The following is a 13,992-nucleotide window of genomic DNA, read 5'->3' as shown; positions in this document are numbered from 1 at the left end:
CCCACTTGCTGCATACAACCAGCAACACCAGAACTACACACACTATTAAACTGTATTTTTAATCTTGTTTCTCTGGTGACAGGTAGGAAACTTATGAATCTCTCCCTTTCTCATGGTTTATATTGTCATGAGTAATCCCTGATAAAGGCATGGTCCAATAGAGTAGAGGTGGGCAGAGTTTATGCAGTGTGTGTGTATGCAAGAAGCAAGATTAGATGTGTAGTTTGACCACTCAGGATACCTTGGGTATAAGGCAGAACTAAATGCTTGAACTGGGGGATGATTGTATGAATTAGCTGTAGCTATTTTAATTCAAGAAATAAATTATACAATCAGGCTATTTTAAAATGAAAGACCATTAACAACAAATCTTTCTGAAATATCACTGTGCAACTATTTCCGTTTCTTCAATATTCTTAGACCTTTGATTATACTTTTGATTTTCGAAGCATTTTAAACAATGAATGAATCAAACAACTGTTCACTAACCCCTTTTCCAAAACTGTGGCTATGAATATTAAAGTGAAAAAAAAACAAAGGAAAAATGGCAGAACCAACTAATAGACAGTGGAAAGAGGATTTCTCAGACACCCAGCATAGAGAGACTTGTCAGGCATATATATCTATTTTCCACCTTTACACTGTCTCTATGTATCACAGTAAAGTTCTCACATTATTTTACCTAAAATTCTCCTCCTATTAATTATAAAATTAGTAAGAAGAAACTCATGTTCTTGTAACCATATAAGACTAGAACTACTCCCCAGTAAAAATTTCTGTCAGCATAAAGGAATGACCTATATAAATACTGTATTTTTTATTATTCAGAATTTTCTTCATTTTTTTCCAGTTTTTCCCACTACTCTACTTAATATTTCTGCATGTATTTTGCCAAAACAAATTCAATATCTTTGATGGTATGATGTGTGTATAATCCACTTGTGATTTTTCAGTTAAAGAAGCTATCCCAAACTCAAGGGTGTTATAACTTTTTTCTACTGCTACTCCATATTTTCACTTATACCCCTGTGTATTCGCATATGCATTTTAAATACTTCTCTAAAACACCAATAATCCCCCTTTGAAGTACTGAATGGAAACCAAAAGATCAGACATTTTTAGTTCATGACTTTTTTCTCACTACAGGAAACACTGTGAGATCATAATTTGACAGCAATTTCTCTTGTCTTCCAACCCTGAGATGTTTTCCACGGCAATATTTATTCCAAGTAGGCAGGTTTTCTTGGGAAGTGCTATTAGGCCATAGGTCATAGATCACCCAACAACAGGGAATATCTCCAGTCCCTGTTTGCTTCTGGCATGCCAACTGTTAAAAAGTGACATGAGAGCTTTCACAGGTTCAAGGGCAAATATAGCCAATGGATTTGTGACTTTAAGGAATTTGACTTCACTATCTGCTGAGGTTAAAGATTGAAGTGAAGCTTTTCCTGTGATTATGTTATTGATAGGGTCTCTCCCCTTCTGGATCCTCTCATTCAACAAGTTTTCACACAGGTACTTTTCATGTAAATATACGTTTCAGAAACCCAACCTGTCTGAAGGAGTATGGACAAAATCCCTCACCTCAGTCTAGCTGTCTGCTTTCACCAAGATTGTAGGAACTTGGTTCTACTTGAAACATCTATTTTGCTATGAAATTCCAGTGAAATCCACCAACACACTGAAAAATTAGTGGCACATGCACTTCAATGCACGCGGCGGAGTTGCACAGAGCTCATTTCCAGAGGCAATCAGGCTAACAACACAAATCTGGTATCTTCCTTTTCTACTCAAATTGCCAACCTGAAAGCTCTAAAGAGTGAAGCTCCTTTTTCTCTTGTTGCCATGTACTACAGCAAGGTCTCCTCACAGAACTGGCTATAATGCCACAGACAACCTTTGTAATAGCAAATTTCAGAAGGAAACGGATTAAAATTGCTACAATAAACTCCACTTCATAGTTCTGCTTGCAGGATGCAACACCTCCCCTCTCAAACTGAAAAGTCTTCCCAACCCAGTGGTCTCTCTGCAATCCTTCTCCTTTCCCAGGCACTTGTTCTCCTGCTTGCTCTCCTGCCAGCCCTGGTGGCCCCTTTTCTGTTAAATTATTTTACTCACTAAACTGACAGTGAATCAGACTGATGTCTGCATTTTCTGCTGAGATGAACAGAGATTTCAGGAACTTTAGGGCTTCATTTCCCCAGAAAGATGCCTCTGATCTGGAGTACCAGTCCAAGAACCACAGCAAATGTGAGATGTGATAAATGAGTGAGTGCTGAGTAAAAGAGTAACACTCTTAAGTCAGGCCTTCTTTAAATGTGAGGGTTAAAATGTTCTGCTGTGCCTCTGTAAGACTAAGCCTGTGCTCAGCTACTTCTTACACAGGCCTGGATTCAGGCTGAACACAGGCAAAGTTTGGGTTCCATGTCAGATGGATGCTGCTCCACTCCTCTCACATCCAAGAGAGGCCCAAAGGACAGAGCAGGATGGATTCTGTGGTATACACCAACCCATCTCACTGACAGGGGTACTACCCAGCCCAAGCTGTGGGGGACTCCTGCAGAGCAGTCACCTAGGTGGGATATAAATCCTGGAAAGGGATTGGGAAGCACATAAACTCAGCCAACCAAGAGTCTAGAGCTGTCAGCCCAAGAGAAGAAGCAAGGAGCTTCCTCTGAGAGTCATGGTACAGTTTTTAAGATTTTTTTCATTATATTGTGTCATTTTAAGCCTCATGAAAAATAAAACAGACAGATCCCCCAGTCATTCCTCAAATACACCACACTTTTCCTGGTTAGGAAGTTTGCCCAGCTTCCCTAGCACAAGAACACTGAATGCAGGTGAATCATTATGAGAAACTGGACTGGTGCGGTTATAAAATGAAGCCTTTTATATTAAAAACAGGGTATATCATAAACCTATCAATGAACACATGGGGAAAAAAGTACAAACTGTCAGGAGAAAATTATGGCCCAGAGATAAAAATTAATAGTGTAGTACTTGACAAAGTACCAGACTTTGTCCAGGCACAGTTGTACCTCCTTCCTAAGACACACAAAAACCAGCTCAGTATATTTTAAGGCAAATAGTTCCTAGCTTCAAATTACGGAAAAAAAAATTTAAAATGTATGGATTAAATGTGGAAGCTACAGATCTGTCAGAAACTCTCTTACTATAGAGACACCCTAACGAAATTAAAGCACTTGTCTTGCACCTGGTACGTTAGATAGAATACTTGTTCCCAGAGTATGGAATATTACAAAAAGGAATAAATGAAGTGAAACTTATATGCAAAAATATAATTTAAGTCTCCAATGCACCAAAACCTCAATTATTTCAGTCAGTTCCATAAATCTAATTTAGATAGGACTATTGTCAGCAAATTCATAGTACTGCCACCAAACTTTCAGAAAGCATTAATTTCACAAAGCCTCATGTGCATAAAATGGAAAACATTTTAACTATGCTTCAGCAATGCCAACATAACAAAGGGAAGAACCTGAGAGCTACAGCAGGTGACAGACTGACTGCTTCTTTAGAGCAAAATCTCCCAGCAAGATCTTTTTTTCAAATTGTGCAGCATATTCCAAGCAAATCATGGAAACTTCAAACAAAATTCTAACTGGTAAATTTGCAGAAAATATGTAGGCTGAGATGAAATGTATCACCACAAATGAAATATATTTCATTCTCTTTTCTCTGACATGTGCAGACCTTCTGCAAAGAAGGAAAGAGAGCACTATTTTGCTCAGTACCCAAGGCTCTGTTTCCATGGGAAGTGTTTGCTTATCTAGAGCAAGTAGTTTGGTAAGAACTGTGATTTGTGAATGATTGTTTCCCATGGTTTTGTATGAGATGCAAACACAGTTTTGTTTCTGTGCTGTCTATTAAAATATAAGCCCAGATCAACACTTTGCCTCAACTTAGGGCATTGTAACATCTCTTTCCCAATTAAATTATTCAGGTTCTAATAAAAGGATGGGTTAGTCTAAAGCCTTTACTCCCAGGACAAGCTGAAAAGCTTTATCAGGGCCACTAATTTCTTGAAACTTAACTGAATGCAATACCTTTTAGACTTTTTCCTATATCTCAAATGTTATTACCTAATTACCTGTTGTGTCCAAAAACTCTTGAGCTGGAACTCTGACAGAGAGACACACAGCCCAGCTGTTTGAAAGTCCTTTCCTTAGGAAATCAAGGTTAAAACACTTTGGTTTCAGGGATTGTATACATTTTTTTCTTTAAAACTAAATGCTATGATAAACACAGGAAACAAACAGGCAGATTGAGTCTGAATTTGCACTCATTATGAGCATTTTATGAAAGTAAGCTACAAATAGTAATAAACCTCCCACAAGACAAAGGTGGCTGTTGGTAAATATAGAAAAATATCTAAGAAATGGGGAGAAGTGCAACACTGAGTCCAAGTGTCAGGCAGCAAGAATGTGAGAAGTTGATTATTCCTTCTTTCTTCAGTAGGGAGATATGCTGCTTTTGTATGATTAACATTTCATTCTGGTAACCAGACAACAATACAGCAAAGGTATAAAAGTTCTTTCTTAGCTGGTAACAGTAAGCATTAGTTCATCTTATTTTTTTATTATTGTAAAAAAAGCTAAGTTAAATACTGTGGAGCCAGAGCTTTAATACTCTCCTCAGCTCTTCACAAAAGCCTCAGTGAAATCTGGGTCCTGTCATAGCATGACAAGAAGATAATCTGTGTGGGACCTTCCTTTCTGATTAGAAGGTGCTTTCTATTAATCAGATGGAAAGAAAGTCTCTTGGTAAGAAACCCCTCCTCCTCCAGAAAATGAAAACAAATCTTTAGAGAAAGGCTTAGTCAGACTCTACATGCAATCCAGGTTAAACCATTTTCCCCAGGCCTTATAACTACCAAATGTCCCTGAATATGTGTGGCTCCTTAACTGCCTCTGAAGCAGTGTTTTAATCCAGGCAAGAATTTCACCCTGCAAAATGGGCCTTTTTAGCATTAATAACATAATGGTCCTGGATGCTGCAGCTCATCAAGTGTTATGTACTTCGTCATCTCTAGGGAGAAAGAAAATAAATGAGTGACTTTCAGCCTTGACAGTTGTAAATCTGTTACCAGGATGAAGAAGGCAGATGTACAGATGTGCTGTTCTGTGGAGGTATTCCTGATTTGCAGAGGTAAGTAGCATCTGGGACAGGTTTGTGGCTTCTATCCCATCAGAATTCATTTATTTAGTGAGAAGAAACAGAGGATTATTTATTTAATAACAACTTTTAAAACACCATTCTCAACAAGTGCTAGCATACACTGTGTTCTCTCCTACTGCTATTTTTCCCTTCTTCAGCATGAAAAAGCAAAGCCTGGAAAGAGTAGATAAGCTGAGAGTCCTTCATGCCATTCCAATGATCCATCATCCATTCCATTCTTCTAAGAAAAGAAATAGAGATTTTTCATTTAAAATGCTACCCCTAAAATCTTTAATTCTTCGCATTGCTAGAGGACTGTCTACTCAGGAAAGATTAAAAGCATTTAATATTTTGAAGCTAGTTTCATTCTTAGCACTCTGCAACCTGTAGATTGTTCATTTACCATCTTCTTATACATACAATAGAAGCTCAAAGAATAAAAACTCCTCAGTTAATTCTATGAGGATACCTAAGATATTTATGTTGCCAAGATTATGTAATGGATATACTGAATCAAAATATTGAAATTAGGAAAAAAAAAAATCTCTAATACTTTTTGATTTGCAATTCTTTTATGTAGATATGAAAGGCTGTAAGTTTCTCAACTAATTTCAAACACAATTCTGGTAATTATAATCATTATATTGTAAATAAAATAATATAATATATTGGTTCTGAAGGGGGGCAATTAACTGGAAATTTAAAATAAGGTTATAATACAAAATCACATGACAAAATTGATCCAAAAAGCAAGCTGCTTCTACCAAGATCATTCTATAATTGCTGCTGTTGTCTCAGCTTTCATAACTGTACATGCACCATGTCCTGAGCATGGGCTACAAGCTTTGATGCCACACAACCCAAAGCCTTCTCCTATGTCATGTTGAAGCCTGTTCAGACAACGACTTCACAGGGCAATGGGAAAACACTTTTTTCCACCTGTTTGGGTTCTGATTCTAAGAGGATCAATATGTTCTGATTGAGAAGAATCAAAAGGGCTGCCTGTTTCACAAGGGAGTTTCCTGTTTGTTTCAGAGTAGGAAATAAGCCTGAAACCACATAGTATTTCTTGACAAAGCGGTGACCACATTTTCAAACTGTTGCACAGGAATGGCTCATCTTTCTCTCAAGGTAACAACAGATTTCACTAGCACTATCCAAAGAAAATAATTGTGTTTTCCACATTTAAAAAAATAAATTACATCAATCTGTCAAACTATGGACCTATTCTCCACAAAGAATGCTAACTGCCAGTAACACAGGAGGCACCTGAGCCCCACATTGGAAAAAGGGTGTAAAAACACCTACTTGTGAGGGGTAGCACCACTAGACTACACAAAAGGCACCATAGAGGTCTTCTTACATATTTAAACACATATTCAGACATATTTAAATATGCAATGAGAGGCTTATAAAAAGCATACCATACTAGACAAGTAATGAAGTAAATATTAATATATTTTACATATGCTGAACGACAATCTGGACAATATTAATTATCATAGTTACATAAAGCAATATGCACTAATGACAATTCCTACTACCACGTGAGAAAAGGAGAGGCTGAGAAAGAAGAGGAAGACATTGGACATTTTGAAAAAAAAAATCTTTCCAAGACCTTAAAGAGATAGTGATTTTCATTGCAGATTCAAAATGAAATGAGTCCACCTTTTTTTTTCTTTCTTTTGTTTTTTTAGCTACCAGGACCTTTAAAAGGGCAATTTTGCAAAGAGAAATAGCACCTTTAGACTTTTAATGTATGTTTATGTAAAATGTGAGTGGCAGTTCCATGTTAATAGAACTTGTTTAGTAAAAAAAAAAAAAAGAAAAAAATTCAGTTGCTGAACGATGGCGAGTAATTAGCCCCTTAGCATCCCCTTTCTCCAGGAATGCTTCCTCCTGAGCTGGCTCTTTTAAATAGCTCCGGTCCTGGCTGCCTTTGTTGAGCTTGGAAATTGTGCACATATGAGAGAAATTAAGCCCTCATTTAACAGGGACACATGTCTGTCAAGTCCAGAGGAACAAAGGCTGGTCCCTGGGGGCTACTCAGCTCCCTGAGGCTGCCACTCATTCTGTTAGCAATGCTTACCCTTTACAGATTGTGTATAAAACCCAATAAATCATTTCATCTGCTCTGGTTAATATACGCATGAGCCTGGGACTACCTTCAGAGTTTGTTTTTTTTTCCTTTTGCTTGCAACTCCTCACATTTATTAAGAGGTGACCTCTCTTTGCCAGCGTTTAGCCAGGTTTTTACCTTTATGCACTAACATTAGTGTCTGTGAAGTAAACCTGAAACATTTACTGTCAGAAATAAAGACATTTGATGCTAGATCTATTTCACAGAGGAAATGTTTTACGACTCTTTAATGGTCAATAATCATCAGTGTCTATTGTATAAATTACTAGTACATTCTGTTCCTCCTAAAGTTATGTCTAAAATGCCTGCATATTTCAACTGGTAGCAAAATGACAGGGTAAATAAAATTACAGATTTGTAGTCTTGCATAGGAAGAGACTCTTTTCCTGATTAAAGCAAACCAAAAGGAAAGTAATAAAGATGTCATTTTAGTTGTGCTCTTTACAAAGCATTATCACAAAGACACATCTATGTTGTCCTGGATAAATCAAAAGAAAAGATTAAAAAAAAAAAAAAACAACTTAATTGCACAAAGTGATAATTGAAGTAAACACATGCAAGACAAAAATATTCATGCACAATATATCAGCTACCCCTGGGCTCTCTGTGGTGGATGGACACACTTATCCCCAAATATAAATTCACACACAGAGCAGAGGAATATTTTACAATTACAAAAGAAAAAAAAAAAAAAAAAAAAGGCAAAATGAAATGCTGTCATTTCCATGTGAGCTCCTTTTGTATTTAAAAAGAGGGCCTAATTCTGTACTTCTAGTATTAGACTGACATAAATGGAAAGAATATGAACAACACCAGCTGAGGAAATGGTACCCTGCACTGCATTCAATGAAGCAAAACTCTCACTAAGTTGAGCGTGAGTTTTTCCTTATACTTGAGTGTAGGATTAAGCCAATACAGAAAAATTACTGGTGTAGAATAAAAACAAATTAAAGTGCAGAGTTGTATCTTCTTTCCCTGAAATGGTGAAAGAAATATTTCAATGCCTGCTATTAACAGGGGCCTTTTTTTTTTTTTATTTTGTCCACTCCGCAATTTTTAGCTAACACATTGAAAGCCTGCCATTTCTCAAGCAACAATATTATGCTTTGTATTGAAAGCCACAAAATAAAGAGGCCTGACTGTTCTGACAGCTTTAATCCTGATGATACTTGGAGACCCAAGTAAAAAGAAGCTGGTACAGCATGGAGTTTTCCCTGCTCAGCAGGCAGAAAAAAAGCAGTTCTGGATTTGATAAGTAAAACCAAATATAGTTGATGGTTAAATGCTAAAGCCCTGCAAATAACGGAAAACATCAATGGTCCAATGAACTTGCATATAAGTGGGGTCTTTGAGAAGGCCTTTTCTCCCATCTTCTTAAAAAATCATCAGCTGTACAAGTCAGTACTTTTATTTTTTTTTTGTGTAAAGAATCATGCATGTTCCTCTGTTATCAAAGGGGAAGACATAAAATATCAAGATTCCAGATCCCATTTATACATTAAACAAACCCCTGTGCATGTTGTTATTTATATTCCTCCCTGCAAATTTGTGCCACAGTAGCAATGAAAAGCATCAGGCATGAATATGACCTCAAAATGAGGTGCTTCACAAATATGAAGAAGTGGCCCACTTGTCCTGAAGGATTTGACAGTCAGAAAAGAACTGATGTAGTAATAGCTCGTTTTTGTTAAAAATAGCAATCACTGTTAAAAACCATCCATCCTGAGACTGTCATCAAAGGCAACAATTCAATGTATATTAAAATCAAGATCTTAACAAATTATAACATTATAGAAGCAAATCTCTGCAAAGAAAACATGATACTATTATTTCCTGCCCCTGCAATCCTAAAAGTGACAGAAATGCAATCAGTAACCTATTTCTTAGTAACAAAAACTGTACAATGCAATGTAAATATTTACATTGTTCAGCTCAACAGGGATCAACACATTTGGCTCCACCACATGAACATTAAGTACATTTCTGAATAAGTGACTAAACAGACACCAAAAAGGGAAGTGACTGTGTCTACTATGGAGTCACAGTAACAGGAATGATTCTGAAAGTGTAAGCAAATGAAAAGTAAGCCATCATCAGCAAAAATAAGTTTGCCATAAAAGTGGTTTTCATTCTGGAAAGAGCCTGGCTAAACCTGATGTGAATTGGGTTCAAATTAAAAACCTTGTTCCACAAGCCACAAAACAAAGTAAAGACTTTTGTTTGAGCAGAATTTGATTAATTCCTCAATGCTCATATCCGATTTACCTCCTAATAGAATACCAGTGTCTAGAGTTGGCCATAAGCAATCATTACCCCAGGGTGGATTTTTCCCCTTGAGCAAAAGTGATTAGAAGCTCTGAGCCACTTTATCCACCTACTCTTTACAGACCAAAATGCAAAATGTTGCCGTGAAAACAAGGGAGAATATGCAAAGGTGTTATATGCTATGTATGCCACTGACATAATACTTTAATAGGATATGCTGTAATTTCCTGCAATTAATATCTTACAGAGCTATAAAGGCTTTTTTCCAAAATTATACCATTGCATTTACAACACCAAAATTAACGTTGTGTCAACCTTTCCATTATAAGCCCCCTTTTTCAGAGGTTTATAACTTGGCTGTAAAAATATATTCTGGCCTAAAATGTGGCATGTAAGATCCCCATTTAGAAACAACCATTTTGATTAAATAAAAAACATTATTTAACTCTGTTTCAAGTAAGTCTTGAATGCCCTACAAACTGTGTGAGGTATCACCAAGAAGTGTAGGTATTCTTCAAATAAAAACTTATTTTCTCTCCAAAATAAAGCCGCTGTTCAAAGGATGTTTCACAGCCATGGAATTTGCTCCACATCTGCAAGGAAAATACGTGGATTTGGGAAACAGCAGACTTCAGTGAGAATAGCCTCCTCACTTGCCTGTTTGTGTGTGACAATGCTCATGCTTCTGGTCAGCAGCTCAGCCACATGGGAGACTCAGGCTACCCAAAATGGTTTTCATTTGCGGCTGGGCAGTGGGTGAGAGGAGCAAACAAATATTTCTCTGTCTGGCTGAAGAGGATTCACTCTGGCTAAAAGCTCCAAAAGAGTAAATTAAGGCAAGTGATAAGTTGACAGGAAGTCATGATAAAAAATATGATCAAGATGGTAGAGAACCACCCTATGAATTCTGAAACCACAGATTTCAAGTCTGTCAAATTTCATATAAGAACAGGATCGAGCCACTTTGGAAATTTAACTAAGGTGCTTAAATTAGGAGCCTCGTTGTCTAATCAATAGAACATAATTCACAGCACCTGGACTGCTTTATATATGGAGCCAAAAGTCCTAATTCAGTCACCCAAATTAGATATCTAAAATTAGATGCCCCCAAATATCTATATGCTTTTTATTCTGCCTCAAAAGAGTGTTGTGGGGATAATGCACTTCAGCTTATGAGACACTCAGATATGCAGTTACAGAGGAGATGAGTATCCTGAAAATATAGCACCAATAAAATTCAATGAGATGGAAAACGCAAAGCTAGAAATGTGATAGTAGCGTTCATCATACCAATCACTCTTGTCAGAGCAAAAACAAGTGCCATACCCTCTCTTCTGAGTAGGGTTTATCTCTATATATTATATTATATACATTGCTTTGTCAAGTACAGAACCTCAGGCTATTAGGTACATATTGCACCATTTTGTTACCTGTAGCAAGTAGCCACGCAACTCATCTGTCTACCTGATCTAAATTTTAAGCTAAACATATATTCCCCCAACTGGTTAATCTCTCATTTACGGAATAAAAATGCCTAATACATTACTTGGAAATGAAGTTCCCTAACTCAGAAGTGCCCTTCCATACAGTGTGACAGTGGTGTGTCTCAAGATGGATTTCACACTTCACCATCAACTGTGAAGTTCTTTGCTTTTATTATTTGGTGTTACAACTTTAATTGTTTCTTACACTGTCATTTAGGGTGGGTGAATAAGATTAATTCAGCATTTCATAATGCACCATTGTATACTGTTTACATCATTTATTTTCTTTTTACTGAATGATTACAAATTTCAATTTAAAGTTAATAACATTTTGTGGGAGTTACTGCATGCGAATTAACCGTGGTGATGTCAGTGCATCTCTCTGGAATTTAAAAGATATTTCACTGTGTTATATCACGTGCCACACAGTATATCAATTTTTATTTCCCATCCCTCAAGTATGGAATGCACACTGTGTAACTTCTAGATTCTCAATATAGACATAATTTACCCAAGCTGTGCAAATGCTCAACTTGCTGAAGATGATATATACAAGATTTATATTAAAGACTAATTCTTTCAAGGAAGCAAAAGCCTTGCATACTACACAAGCCACTATATTATCTAATTATTTGGGGAGAGGGGTTTCTAATGTTACAGACAAAGGGAAATAGCATGTAAACTACAGTCCTAAACCAATTTTTCCTTACTTTAGCAACTGTAAGATTAGATAGGTAAATCCCAGGCAACACCATTTATCTTCCTTGAGAACTATGCTTTGACATTTTTGTGAGTGTCTGGATTAGCTGGTTGCATAAAACAGTGAATATTAGAAATATTCATTCACTTTACTTTTACTTACATGCCATCAAGCATATACCAAATGTTAAACAGCATCTAGTTTGCTCATTTGCTGGATTGCACATACTACTGCTTTCTTTATGTGAACTCATAATTCCTGAATGCATTCAGAGAGCAATGCACTTACTTCTTCCTTGCTGTCATGATATTAAGTATATTAAAAATAAGTTTTTATGTTCAAATTGATTCAGTAATATGCTTACATTCTGTAATCGTTCCACAATTACAACTAAAAAATGCTTCAATTCGTAAGCCAGGATTTAGTTCATCTGATAAATTTAAGTTTTTACTGTGAGATTTCAAGAAATCTTTACAATTTATTTGCTATATGCTTTTGGCCTTTTTAATGTGGAGCTCTACTTCATCATTTTCCTCCAAGTACCTGCTTCTGCAGACAGAAATTTTGACCTCTGATATCACCACATTCCAGTCTTGCCTGTATATCTGAATATCTCCATAAATCAAGTCATTTCAATACTGGCATTTATTAACTTTTTTCTTTTTCCAGTATCTCCTGATTAGTGCATTATATAGTGGAGGTGGCGGGAGTAAAAAAAAAAAAAAAAAAAGGAAATAATAAAAGCAATGCAAAACTTGATTGTTTTCCCTCTTGGCCATCACGTGGTTGTCAATCATAAAAATCATCACAGAAAAAGTGACTAATTAGAAATGAAAGGCCAATATCTCAAGCAGTTCCTGTCAGTCCTGGGATATGTTTCCATGTAACACTGATGCAAGACGTGAAAAAGAGCTGGCCTGCCCAAATGGTTGCCTGTTTTTTCCAGCTACATCTGTTTGTCTAATGAAACAAATTGCATTCCCTAAAATCCCTGCCACATTTATACCTTTGATATTCCAACCACAATACTAACATCCTAACTTCTGCAAAGCCCGCTTATGTGAGTAACAGTACACAAGTCATCAAACACTGCCTGAGCAGGTATTACTCAAGCAAATAAGGCTTCACAGGACCAGTCCTGTTGGATAGGCTGCCAACTGGCACCATTTCCACTCCCAGTTATCTATTTTACTTTGTGCTCATGCCACTTAGGAATGAAACTGGTTTTCTGTGCTGGAGCGAATAGTGCATTACTATTACCTTATCCCAAATATTGCAATATTGAAAGGAGTACATCATCAGAATGACAGAACGGCACCAGAGAGGTTCAGAGGGGCATCAGCTCTGCAAAACTCCTTGGGAGCTAGACCAGGGTGCCTGGCTCAGCCATGGCTGTTGCTCCACACTGGGTTGGAACAGACAGAGCACCAGCCAAGAGCGACCTCCAGGCAGCAGCACAGGTGGGCAGCAAATATTTGCTTGATCCTCTGCTGTTATTCAGGAGCTGGTTATAATCTGTCTCTAAATTAGAAGGGCTCAAATCATGGGCTCTTCTATAAGTGAAGTCAGTAGAAGAAGTGTCTGGGCTGAATAGAATCAGTGAGATTTTAGCCTCTGGCTTTGGCAGAGGCACAGCTGCGAACAAGCCCTTAAGCCACTGGTGAGGATGCAGCACAGCACGCCCCAAGCAAACGAAGCAGCAGGACTTGAACTGGGGATGCCTATGTCTTCATTTCCAATTTTAAAATACACGTGGGAGAGGGAAAGTGGGAGGACAGCTACTATCATTTTCTGCACCAACATGAGCCCAAGAAACAATGACATTTACTTTGGTTTAACTAATTTCCACACATCAGATCATATTCGGCACCTGTGTGCCAAAGTCCTATTCTTCAAGTCTGTTGAAATACCACTTTTCAAAACATGTGTGTTAACATTTGGCCAACACCACCACAAGATCATTTTATTAACTTGTAGCTCATTTCATAGACTGCTGCTCATGTTGCTAACATATGCTATTCTACCATTTACTGCTCTATAATTAGAGAAGTCATATGAAAGGGATACACAAGGCTTAATTTTTGCATTAAATACAATTTGTTTAGACTCGGGTAGGCGAAATAAGGAAAAAAAAAGTCATATAATGAATTAGGAAACTGCAAGATGGCTGATTTAACTCTTAAAAGGTCACAGCAGAAATTTTTTAAAACACAGCCTCCCCGCCC

The 13,992-nt window shown here is 37.1% G+C and overlaps 1 protein-coding gene across 11 annotated transcripts in view; it reads right to left on the bottom strand.

Annotated features, from left to right (window-relative positions):
* SOX6 (SRY-box transcription factor 6) overlaps positions 1 to 13,992 on the bottom strand; it is a 369,094-nt gene that overhangs the window by 122,764 nt on the left and 232,338 nt on the right. The window lies entirely within an intron of this gene.

Source organism: Vidua chalybeata, chromosome 6 (assembly GCF_026979565.1).
Source record: "Vidua chalybeata isolate OUT-0048 chromosome 6, bVidCha1 merged haplotype, whole genome shotgun sequence".
In the NCBI taxonomy this organism is placed as follows: domain Eukaryota; kingdom Metazoa; phylum Chordata; class Aves; order Passeriformes; family Viduidae; genus Vidua; species Vidua chalybeata.
The sequence above is the reverse complement of the archived record's forward strand: the minus strand, read 5'-3'. Positions and strand labels throughout refer to the sequence as shown.